Genomic DNA, 12,919 nt, shown 5'->3' with positions numbered 1-12,919 from the left:
AGAGTTTTTGTTTGTGTGTGTGTAGTAAAGATTCCCATTTTTGCTTTTTAAGTTTCTAAAGAGGAAATACGTCTTTTTACATCATCTGTTACAAGTAGAGTAGAAAGATAAGGGGTGTGTGCAGTAATTGTGGATATAAACAGCGTATTGCTGAGTGATTCGAGTAGTGAAAATCTCATCTGCTAATGAGGCGTTCACTTGCAGTTAAACAATAAGCTCCATTCTTGTCATTATTTCCTGTGCCAGTAAAAACAAAAGAGCCGTGGTATAACAAACACTGTGTCTGTTTATCAAACACTGCATGTTTACTATGCTTTGTGGAGCTGGGCAGCTTTGACTGAGGCCTAAATAGTAAATTAAAGAACTGATGGCAAGGCTATGAACACATTCTACTAACTGGCATTTGAACCAAAATAATGGACCCTTTGAGACACTTTAGTAATTTTAAGTCACTTCATAATTAAGGGAAATACTTCAGCCTTTCTCCCCCTAAAAAGACTTGATTAGAATATGTGTGCATATAATCATCTCTTTAATAATTTAATAATTGTAAACTTCACTATTTTCAAAATAAATAAGTCAATTGTTTATTAGTAGTAAACACAGTAGTAAAAATAGATATTTTTGTAATATTTAGCCAGTCTTTTGGTAGTAAAATACTGTATATTCTGCCATTTTTATCACCCTTATATCACAATACCTGCCGTTACGTGGTCAAATCAAGATCAACTCTATGGATCAAATTTTACCATATCAGGTTAATGGAAATAACTGATTTGAGAGTCAAATTACTCAACAGCGCCCCTCTAAGGCTTAATGTTACCTTTCTGTCCAGTGACATTTCGGTAGAGCGATGAAACCTCTAATGTCTGCTTCACATTCGGCGTATTTAAACAATTACTATTTCAAAGTTTACTATAAACAAGGTAGAAGTCATACATATTTACAGACTCGCCTAGTAAGCCTTTGGGAAATGAGTGTTAAAACAACCCAGTGGGTGTCGGCTGACCGGGCGGGTTCCACTGTCAGTGTCAGCGTTAGCGGCTTGGTTAACCCCGCCTCCGCGCTCAGAGGTGGAACAAACCGAGCTCCCCTCTCGCTTGACGGCCACAGTGACGCTGTATCGCGAACCCGGAAGCAGCGGCAGCAAATCGCTTTTCTTCTCCTTTCAACCCGCACCGCTGCTTCTAGCGTGGTATCCAGACACCGACTCCGGCGTTTCTCTACGAGCATCAAGGTAAAAAGAACAACAATTACCACTTAATCTCTCCTCTTTGTGGCTTCTCAACTTCGCCGCCTCTGCTATCCACCGGTTGCCATTCACTGAACCTAGGGTTTGAGAGTTAAATATTGTTCCTCGCAGAAATTATAATGAATCCGTTCGAGTGATCAAACCCATACATCTCTAAGTTACTTTTAAATTAAAAATATTTTTTTCTTCTTTTTTTTAAAAAAAAAAGAAAAAATGCCTGCGTTAACATTTTACAGAATTGATAAACCATTAACTTCCCCTTTCCGTCTGGCTACACGCGTAGGGCTACACCGCTAGCTTCATTTCCCCTGTTATTTGGCCAGAGGCATTGAATGTTTCGTGCTCGATCCATAACACTGCCCTAAAGCCAGTCTGTCAGCTGTGCCTGGCCCTCATGTGCGCTATAGGTTGGGCTTTGAACGAACCGTGTGGCTTGGATTAAGACTGCTCGCTTACAGGCAGTGAGTGGTGCATCATTAAAGCTGCATTAAAGGAAATGACAGCTGGGACATGTTCAGATCTGGTTTGTCTGCGTGATGATTTCCACTCTGACCAACGTGTGTGAACAAATTTGAGTGTGGCAATAGATTAGTTAAATTTCCCCAGAGTAAAGATGGCAAAATACAACACATTATTATACTCTTTTGTGTAGTAAAAGTTCAAGTACCATGTATTATTTCATTATTGTTTTATTATTAATTTATTACCGGTAATTGTGTTTACTCATTGGTGGTTTACTACACCCACTTTTTTTTATATAGCCAGAAGCTACAGCTTTCAACTAAATGTTGGAACATGGAAACCAGCAAAACTAAATCCCATCTCATCTTCTCTAAGCGCTTATCCTCACTAGGATCGGGGGGGATAAAATAAAATGTTTGCAGTAAATTACAATCCACCACTGACTCATGGGATCTCCATAGACTTTATTTAATTCAAAAAAAAAAAAAAAAAAAAAAAAGAGGCTCGTCTGTGTTTGAGTCCTTTGCATGAATTGTCTGTGCAACTACAGGGCCACGGCACGGAAGCGCGTGTTATTTCCTTTCCGCCCTGTCTCTGCAAAGGTGCTGAAAGTGGAAGTGAAACGTCCAGACAGATGATATGATACCAAAGTGCAATATTTAATTGGCCTCACAAACTTCTCCTGGTGTAAAAGTCACCACAGCTATTAATGCATCTCTGGAGTTGATCAGCGTTTGTATGAACTGTAACACATTGCGTACAGTAAGATGGCAGATATTGGTTTAGATTGTTGGTAGATGTTTAGTTGGATTTTTACCATAAAATTAAAAGAGCATCTCAGACAAGGAGTGTATCATTTGGAGACTGGGTTGTTCAGACTCTCTTAGTCTTTTATGCAAGTTGATATCAAACTGGTAGGTCGTTGTGGCAAATCAAATACAGCTGTGTGAAAATTTCCTTCACTGCAGACATTTAAAGATGGAGGCCCCGTCTCAAACCCTCTCCGACTGTGTCGACCAAGTGACTCACTGCTTCTTCTTGAGCGACGCCTTCCTTATTTTGGCTAGCGTTGCGTGTCAAAGTTGCGGCGGTCAGAAAAACATTGCAAAAGTGAGAAGAAAGGCCGCTTGCGACAAGAAAGTGAAATCTGCTGCTGGGCCCTTTGTGGGTACAGGAAGTGCTCCGTGCGAGCCTTTTTTCTCACAGTCCGGGTGTGTGACTCGACACGACTTGGGAAGAAGACTCAGCCGGCCAAATTTACTCCCTCATAAATCTCATGCAGGTACGGGCGCGCAGGTGTGCTCGGGCACATCCTTTCTTAGAAATCAAACATGGATTTGGGGCTGTGCAGAAGTCCATAGGAGTCTCTGCGTAGGCATGATCTTGTACTTGACACCCAATTAATGCACATTTAGTCGAATCCAGATTGGACTTTTATCATCATTCAGCGTTAATAATGCACTTAATAAGATTCTAATCAACATAAACAAACACGATGCGCGTAAAGCAGCGTCTCGTCGGACTCCTCACACAACCCCTCGAATACCAGAGGGATCCCAAGAGGGAAAAAAATTTACCACATACTTTCTCTGGCAATCTATTTTCTTGCTCAGGCAGTTGTAGATACTATAAGCTCAGGGTAGAATGAGGGAACGTAATGGTGGTTAACTTTAATAATTAATCGTGTTTCCAGGAGTCTTTTCAAGGGTTTTCTTGGGCACATTCATTAGTTATAACGACAGCTTTACATTGCTTTACATTGTTGACTTCGCCGGAATGTCCCAAAGGCGCCGGGTGTGTGTGTGTGTGTGTGTGGGGGGTGGGGGGGGGGGGGTCCTGACCCCCTCTCTGCAGCCTGCTCCCGTGAACACACCCACTGTCACTGATCCTCTGGCTTCAGGTCTGGTTACTGCAGTTATTCCCGGTATGATGATGGCTGTAGTCTCCCGCTGACAGCATGGCTGTATTTCATACAGCGGGAAAGTGGGTCCGCGCACGCCGAAAGCCTCGTTCGGTTGAGTCATTGTTTTAACACGTTCAGCTCGTGTGTGCGTGTGGTTTCCGTGCAGAGTTGTGACATTTCAGGCGACCGACACATGTTTATTTACAACACTGTGCTCATTTTACAGTCTGACGACGCGATTAACGCTTTAATTTGAAGGTTTTCCTTTGTTCTGCTCTTGGTTAGTTTGATTAGTTGACGGTTACAAAAAAATAAACCCATTGTGAATTTCATATACGTAAGTGAGCGTGCTCAGTTCTGATGTCTCGGGTTTATGCAGAAAAGAGCGGTATTGATCCCTTTTTCTTGCACAATGCTGTTTGTGCAGTTATTTGGATTAACTTCCTCTAACTGATCCGGCCTGTTCAGCATTCTTCTCTAACACCATTATCATGACACGGCTTAATCCATAAGAGCCGGCGACTTCAGCATCAGTCCCTTTGAACAATATTATTAAAAAATATATATATATATATGTGGTCTCAAATTGCGTATAATTTGTCTTCTAGATCTGTGATATTATGGATAGTTTTTTGGATTATCCTTTGACAATGAATACAGAATTGAGTTTGTGTACTGCTCTGTGCTAAGAGGTAATCTCGTTTGCCTCCTGAGTACACACAACACTCCTTCCTCCATTGCTTTTGCATGCCGGCTCTTGTCCATAAGTGGATCGGAGTTGAATTGATGACATACTTGAGACACTCAGTAGGAAGAGCTGACTTCGCCCCCCTCTCGCGCTGCTTGTTTCAGCACATGGCGGGGAGCGAAAAACTTTCGCCCGTCTCGCATCTGACTCCCTTGAAAGAGCGCTGACTTTGATGGAGTTACATTCCCAAACAGCGGCGTTATCTGTTCTCTGCGCTTTATTCCCTCCTTCAGCTTGTGTGGCCTGTTTATGTAAAGTTGTTTTTTTTCTTTTTTTGCAATGTGTCGTGGCAGCTTTTGTCGGTTAAATAAAGTCGAATGCAAACAATCGTTAATTTCCTCAGCTGCTGCGAGGAAGCGTTGCACATTTCCCTGCAGTTCGGTCCACAAATGGATTTATTTAATAGGGTCGTTGATGAGCGCATGCCGACTGTTTTGCTGTTAAATGAGCGGAGGAAGACGGAGGTCCTGTGGTGGTTGGTGTTTGTAGCCTTTGGCGGGTAATACACTTTTTGATCTGCGCCTCTGATGTGTATGAGTCAGTTTCTGATGTGCGGCGCTGGCTGTGCTGTGCCGGTGGACTCGAGCATTCCTCTCAGCTTTCTCACTTCTGTCCTGTGATGTCGGCTTATCTGAAGCCCCGAGCAGGCACGCAGAGAGAGGAGAGGGCCGTCTGGATCCTCTTTCTCCTCGAGGCTGGGCCGCCTCAAGGCCTGTGATGCTGGGGATGCTTTCATGTGTTGCTCCTCGTACGCGGCCGAGTGAACGCGGAGGAAGAAGCAAAGTGGACCTCGCGTTGAATCTCCCAACATTAAGCTATAAATAACGTGGCCTGCACAAAAGAAAACCACTGGGACTTTGCGAGCGCCTGCCCCCACACCTTTTTACACACACACACACACACACACACACACACACCGAAAACCCCTTCGGGCTCACATCTGAGGAAATGTACAGCAGAGACGTTAGCGTTGAGGATATTTTCCTTTCACAGCCACTTAGAGCTGATCCAGGCATTCAGTCGTTCCCCCCCGTGTTACAAGAAATCACAATGATAATAAAAAAAAAAAAGACAGTTATGATTTTACTATGTTAAAACCGGGAAGGCGTGAGATCCTCATGTGTCTGCCTACATGTCATCAGACACGTAGAGCAGGCGTGCCGCCACAGATGGCGAATCAGCATGGTAGAGAATTCAGCTTTTGCGTGAAGCTGTTGCCGCGCTGCCCCCGCACCAAACCTCCATCCTCACACAGCGTTGAGACAGTCACATGAACCTGAGGTGGTTTTTGTCCCACTTCCTTTTCATCCCCACCTGCCTGAACACTATTTAATCGGGTCTAGATTTTGCACGTGTATTTCATCCTCATCCCCATTTTTAATTAAGCCTTCGTGAAATGTATCATTACTATCATTTTTAGTGCGATTATGTTGCTCTTTTGCTCAGAGCTTTCAATTTTGGTGCTTAAGTACGACGTTAACTAGAGCTGCATCAGTTAAATAATGAAATGTAAGCTGCAAAAGATTTTCTCTATTTTATATGATTATTAAATCATGTGATAAATTGAGACTCTGGGAAACTACCAACAACATTTTCGACATTTTACAGACAATTTGTTAATTAAATTAAAGAATAATCTGAACACATTGTTAGCTCCATCCTCGTTTTATTTTATTTCACCTTAATATCAAAGTCAAAGTTGGATTATTAAAGATGTTTGTGAATCTGCAGTAGCAAATATGACAATTATTGAATGAATGGCCGTGCATATTAGTGCATGCATTCGTGTGTGGCCTTGCAGTAATTTTAGGGGCCACTTAATGTTAAGTCGTGCACATCGACAAGTTTTTTTTTTAATATTTCCATTATTTTAGGAAACAAGTTACCAAAGGTCAGATGACGAACACAGCAAACACTATATGAGCTCAACACGAGGCCCCGTCATCAGTCTGAGGGAATTATTTAAGTACATGTGTATTATAGGAAATCATAAGCGTCTAAATATCTCTTCTAATAAAAGCGTTAACGTTGCACAGTAATAACCATGTCAAAGAGTTTGTGATGCGCTGAACCCGTGTACCTGGTTTAAGAATGAAAGAGCCTTCAACAAGTCGTCTGTGGTGTCATTTCGACTCAAGCGTCTCCTCCTCCCGTGTAACATATCTGTGGGAGTTTTCATAATGAAATGATTTTTTTTTTCCACAGAGGCTTTGCTGTGCTCTGTAGGCTTCAGCAACTTCAGTAACAGTCGATATCCCTCCTCGGTCCCCGGCTCTCTGGCTCACCAGCGGGGAATACGGGTTGTCATGGCGACCCAAGTTTTAATGGAAGTTTTATTCAGTGGCATTGAAACCAACACCGCAAGCACCTTGTTTTTTTGTTTTCTTTTTTTCTTTCCAGTGTAACTTGCTTTGTTTTGTTTGTCACCTTCTCACACACACACACTTGGACAAATAGTCTCATTACCATTTAAAATGCACCGGGGGTTTTTAAAAGTCTAAATTTATGCAGCTACGTTTTGTTGTTTTCTCGACTTTGAAAACAGCCCGGCACATTTTCCGTTTATTTTTATTTTTTTTTTCTTCTTTAACGTTGCTCGTCACTGGAAAATACATTTTGTGCTTTGAAAAACAAAGAGTTGACAAAATAATCTCCTTTCGAGGGGAAGAAATGAAATGAAAACCGTTTCCGTGGCAACGCCGCATCCTTCATCTGCTGAAAACTCACATAATCTAGATATGCAATTAATATTTTAGGACATGCCCTTTAATAAAAAGAAATAAATGCTTTATCTATGTGCATGACAACTGAACACGCTCCACATGTGGATCTTATTGATTACCACACCGCCTGGTCCACACATTGGACGCCTGCTTTGCTATTTGTCGCTCGCTCGGCCTGCAGCAGGGCCACACATGTCGCCCACATTTATCGAGCCCTTCATGTGGTGGAGTAAATTAAAACCAAACAAGTGTTCATGGTATGTTAGCTTATTGCTCCTACAAACTGAAGATGAGAGAGCCCAGATTCAGATCAGAGTTTACTGCTTCACTCGTTTTGCAACTTTTATTTTGATGTTCTAATAGTTCTATAGCTATGGTCAGATTTCGTCAGAGTTTTTACACTCTGAACCTTTTGATTCCCGTTATTGTGTGACTTGTGTGCACTTTTTAGGAAGTGACAAATAAACAGAAGGAAGCGAGCATTTAAAAAAAGTAGTTTTGATGCTTCACATCCCGTAGGAATAAATAATCAAACCGTAGTTTACTTAAGTTTTATACAATCTAAGGGTATTGAACATCTTTCTCACTGGCAACTCTTCCTCTTACGAACTTAAATTGCTTCTATCAGCCCTTTGTTAGGATGACCAAGTACTCACATGATGAGTGGATGCCTTAGAGATGACTGAAACACCACACTCTGAGCCCCCCACTGCAAGCAGCAGCGCTGGTTAACTGTGCCTGTAGTTTTATTTTTTTATCTTGATTTAATTGTTGCTCGGAGGGGAAGAGTCAGGTTGAATCACACCACACACTCAGCCACTTCTGAATGATCTCATCATGTTGGTCTTTTCCTGCTGTAGCACTGGAGTGAATGACAGTAGTCCTACATGTTTACAGTATGAACCATGAAGCTTAAAAGCCTGATGATGGTTTGAAGGTGGGATTTTTTTATTTTTTTTTTATCATTTTGCTACAATTAAGTTAACGATTTAATAAAAAATATTTTGGAAATTGATCTTAGCAGAAAGGAAAGCTCAGAGCTTTTTAGCCTCACTAGCAGCTCAGTCAGCTTGTTCACCACTTTGGTTCAGATTGAAATATCTCAACAATTGAATGCTGCGACATCACTGTCCTCTTCTTTCGAAGTTTTCTTCACATTGAAATGTTTGCTGGAGAACCATGAAACTGTTTCCCCCACTGGATAAATTAACTGCAACCAGAACAAGAGACACTGTGCTTTGTTTTTAGTGGTAATTAGCCAATATTAATTAGCATGCTAGCACTCTAAACTAAGAGAATGAACATGACTAACTTTATACCTGCAAAGATTAGCGCACCGATGCTAGCATGTAGTTTTAATCGAAACGTTTTTGTATGCATTTTTTGAACTGACTTGGCTTTTTGGTGCCAACTTGTGTTCCCATGTCACCTCATACCAAAACCCGTATTTAAGGTTCTGGTAGGATTTGCCGCATTTAGGCTGATTTTGACCTTTTAACCTTCAAGAAATTAGCATTAGCACATTAGCATGTTGGTGTAATCCTTAGCTGTTCTGTGTTCATTCTTTTGAAGTGAGTTTTTGTAATAGTTGGCATATAATATGGATTTTTGGCACCAGTCCATGTTTTTATCTCACCCACCCAACTCAGCGCTACCGGTTAGCTCAGGCTATCGAGCTAGGCTAATCACCTTCCGAGGTGCTAGCAGCTGGCTAACACGGTGGCCTCCCTCCCGGTTTGATGCCGTTTGTCCCGACTAAAATATAATATATAATACATTAAGCACAGATGATTTGGGGATTCATGTCTTTAAGTCTGTTACAAGTTTTGAGTCACATTTCATATCTGGGTTATAATAAAAATCGGTGATGTAGTGATGACTTTCAAAGTGTTCTCTGCCCAGATGAGAAGTCCTGATAGTCCAGTTCTTCTGGATCACCTGAATTTTGCACAGACAAATAGACATGTAAAATAATGTATGTGTTATATGTACAGAATGTGTATGTGTACAGAATATCATTACACATATTCACATTTTGGTTCCTCCATCTTAATTTATATTACCGTCTAACTTAAACTACTAACATAAAACCTCCTTTCAATATGTAGACTAACGTTATGTATGGACCCATACTGACACATTTTATTTAAAAGTATTTAAAAGTACAACTACTATTTTTTATTTTAAATGATCCAAAATGGACCAAAACCTCAAACTCAGCTGAAATGTTGTCATTAGCTCAGGCGAGGACTAGCAGAGAGACCAAGGCTAGCAGCTAGCAGCCTCTGACAGCGCCCATATGTCACCTGTCACTCAAAGCGGGAACGCCCTTAATTATGCAGAATTGTAAACCTTAATAAATATAAACAAATGAGTTAGAAAAAAAATCCCCCCCATACAGTTGTCATGAATAGTGAAATAAACCATTGAGACCAAAACCGTTTTTTGCACCTCGCTGTAAACATGTTTAATTATGCTGTAAAGTTGGGCTTTTTAACAATGGGAGTCTATGAGGATTTGCTCCCTTTCGCAGAAAGCCTCAAGTGGCCACTCGATGAACTGCAGTTTTTTGCACATCTGCATGAGCTTCATAGCTTAGACCTGGAAGTTGTCGCCTGGTTTTAGGTCATTTCAGTTTAGTGATGATAAATGTAGCTAAATAAAAGATGCTAACGCTATAACTTTACTGAGAAGAAACATACATACAATACTATAGCATCCGACTGAATGTTAAAACGATGACGAGGAGTGATCACAAATATTCCGTTTATAGTTTTATTGTTATTTATTGTTGAAACTGAAATAGTTTCTGTCGGCCATAACTACGCCAAAACAACAACGTCGACTAACTTATCTGTCAGCCCTCCAGGACGTAATTAAAGAAGTAACTTAAGGTATGACTTCATCAGAAAATACAGCATAAATTAATATTAAGTGACACTAAATGTGAACCACAACACCGGGTTGCGGCGCCTGGATTCCAGTTGTTTCTTCGTAATGCAGTGATCCTTTTACTTCTCTTTTCTTTGGCAGTCAGTCCATTGTGCATTCCTAGTGCTCCTCATACTGTAGGCTTGACTGTAACCCCCATAACCTCGTGTTTAGTCAAGCATTGACTTGGCCGTATGTCGTGGCCCCCAGCTGTAGGCATGATGCATAGCTGACTCCCATGATGCCCTGCCACAGATGTCACCTGTGACATCCCAGCTCTATTGGATTAGAACCAAGCTGTGGTCAGAAATCCTTCTGCCAGAAAGTCAACCAAAGAAGCAGCTGATATCCCCTCACACCATACTATTTTTCCATCTTATCAAGACTTTTCTTCTTTCAGCATCGACCTCTAGATTTTATTTTTTTATCGCACCCTTTTCACAAGTGTCTCATTTCATCACCTCCAAACAACTCGGCTCTAACAAGGCCGTTTTCTTGTGGTTTGAAGTTTCTGGGTTTGAAGTCTGATGCACATTCATGCATGACCAACGCTGCCGCTATTGCTCGGCATTTGTATGCAGGCAGGCGAAGAGAGAAGTGTCCTGGTCCTAATGGACTCACAGTCTACTGAACTTGTACTCGCAATCAGAGTTGCACAACTTGTGAAACGAGCTTGTGGCTTTGCAGGGACTGTTGAGTCTTAAAACCCGGGTGGTAAGCATAGTCTCACCTCAGACAGAAACTAGATCATGGGTATGCTTTTTTTTTTTTTTTTTTTTTTTCAAACGGCCCTTTTAGTCATTGGTTTGGATTGGTTGTTTTTTCACTGAACAGAGCGGGATTGTGTGTCGGCAATCTTACAGGGAGGAAACGGGGAGCCTTGTAGAAAACCTGAAGTGAATCAGAGGAAGTATTACACAATAGGAAGTGGTGTGCTTTTTATGTGACTCTGTTTGTTCCATGTTTTTTTTAAAAAAGCAAAAAAAAAAGTCTGCAATTAGCCCGTATTTCACAAAGAGGAATAGTGGGACAGAAGAACGACCCTGTCAGTGCATAAGTTACCTGCTACCTGGTATCAGTAGCCTCACCGGTGATGTTAGGTTTCTCTTTCGTGTGATTATAGCAGAGTTTAAAGGGGAACCAAGAAGACGTCTTTTGTAATAGGGTGTGACCTGTATGTGTGAAGTATGCATCAAGTGTTGTTCTGTAAATGTACAAAAGTCATAGTTGGGAGTAGGTGTTGTGAATTTAGTATAAGTTTATTTGACACGGTAGTTTTCAAGTCATTTTTTTTTTTTGACTCTAGGATGTTAAACACTTACTAGGAGAAAACTTTAATGTTTTTCTGTTGCGCTTCAGAGGCTGATTCCTTCTGGAGGACTGTGACCCGGGGCCACCTGCCAGGCCGGGCCTCCTTCCTCCTCCTGACTGCACATCTCCACTGTTGGTAAGTCCTGGCTCCTCGTAGATTTCACCGTCTGTTTATCAGTTAATTGATAATTAACTCTGGGTTTATCATCACCTCTGGATTGGCTGAAGAGTGTGTGAAAGCCTTGTCGTCCAATGTCTCTTCATTCATAGCTCAGAGTTGTTGCTTTGTTGTGTCTAGGTATCCCTGCTGCTTTCCATGCCCCAAATGTTTGCAAGTGAAACAAACAGAGCATAAGTATTGCTTGCGAGTAAACAGAGATAGTCTAGCTAGTGTTTTTTTTTTTTTTTTTTTTGTCTAGATTAAAGACTGAACCTGACTGCATGCTTACGTGACGCATAATTCAGTAGTGTTAAACTCTCCTAACTCCAAAACCCTTTGTGCTTTGCAGCCGACTCTTGGCTGCTAGTGGACATTCCAGGCTCCGGTTGCCTAGGTAACCCCTGCCTAGGTGTATTTCCCACCTCAAATGTGTGAATTTGATAGGAACCAAAGTTGTGGACTGTGTTTTTCTGAAGTGATGGTGGACAGTTGTTTTGGCGCAGCCTTAAATCTTTGCGTCACGCTGGGAATTGACTCCCAACTCAGTGTGGAAACTTGTCTCGCAACACGTGTTTTGTCTAAATGTGAAACGTATCCGCTTTATGACACGGTTGCGTTCGCAGTTATACATGTTCAGTCAAAGTCATTTGATTCCATCCAGTGTTTATTATCATTCTCATCTTCCATCGCCGCTTGTCCGACCGCAGGCCGATCCGGTGTTTATTTTTAACGCAAACTCAAATATCTTTGTGTAATCTAAAAATACAATTGGAGAAACCTGCTAACGCGCCCACAATTTGCATCTCTGCGTTATATTTGTCAATGCAAAGTTTGACCACTGGACTGTTTTTACGCTGTCAGGTTTTTTTTTTTCTTTTACCTTCTGTAATAAGTTTGAATAGATGTATAAATAGACGTGTAAACAAATATTGTAACACATCTTTCATAATTTGAATAAACTGCCATGCCTGGAAAACAAAAAGGTGACAGAATCAAAATAGCTTACGTCATCCTTTTTTTGTGCGTTGGCCCCCCCCCATTGCCTCAGCCTAATTTAGATCATGATGCGAACTGGAGGGCTTTGAATGAATGAAGGCATTTCTGTATATGGCAGTTGAGTCGGTTACTTTGCTTTCTTTTCCGCTGCTAGCGGTTTCTTCCATGCTGATGTGGGCTCAGTACAGGTGGGCGGGAAAAAAAATATCACTTAACTACCAACTCTGAATTAAGTTGTACAATGCACATTTGTTTTGCTCCTATTTTTGGAGCTGCTTAAATGTTCGTACGTAGACTAGAAATGTGTCACACTTGTGGGGGTTAGTTTTTAACTTGCTTTTGAATTGGAGGAGTCTTTGTGTCTAAGCCTGTGTGGATTATAGTCTCTTTGCATGTCTTTATATCTGCATTTAATGACTAAAAACACTCAACC

General features: G+C 41.3%; 1 protein-coding gene across 1 annotated transcript in view; it reads left to right on the top strand.

Moving 5' to 3' along the window:
• The first annotated feature begins 1,113 nt into the window (after positions 1 to 1,113).
• Positions 1,114 to 12,919, top strand: part of fam49bb (family with sequence similarity 49 member Bb) — a 35,037-nt gene continuing 23,231 nt past the window's right edge. The window contains exons 1-2 of the mRNA XM_047568521.1: positions 1,114 to 1,237; positions 11,379 to 11,466. The gene's annotated coding sequence lies outside the window, so the exon portion shown is untranslated. The remainder of the gene's footprint in view (positions 1,238 to 11,378; positions 11,467 to 12,919) is intronic.

Source organism: Mugil cephalus, chromosome 18 (genome assembly GCF_022458985.1).
Source record: "Mugil cephalus isolate CIBA_MC_2020 chromosome 18, CIBA_Mcephalus_1.1, whole genome shotgun sequence".
Lineage (NCBI taxonomy): Eukaryota > Metazoa > Chordata > Actinopteri > Mugiliformes > Mugilidae > Mugil > Mugil cephalus.
The sequence above is the reverse complement of the archived record's forward strand: the minus strand, read 5'-3'. Positions and strand labels throughout refer to the sequence as shown.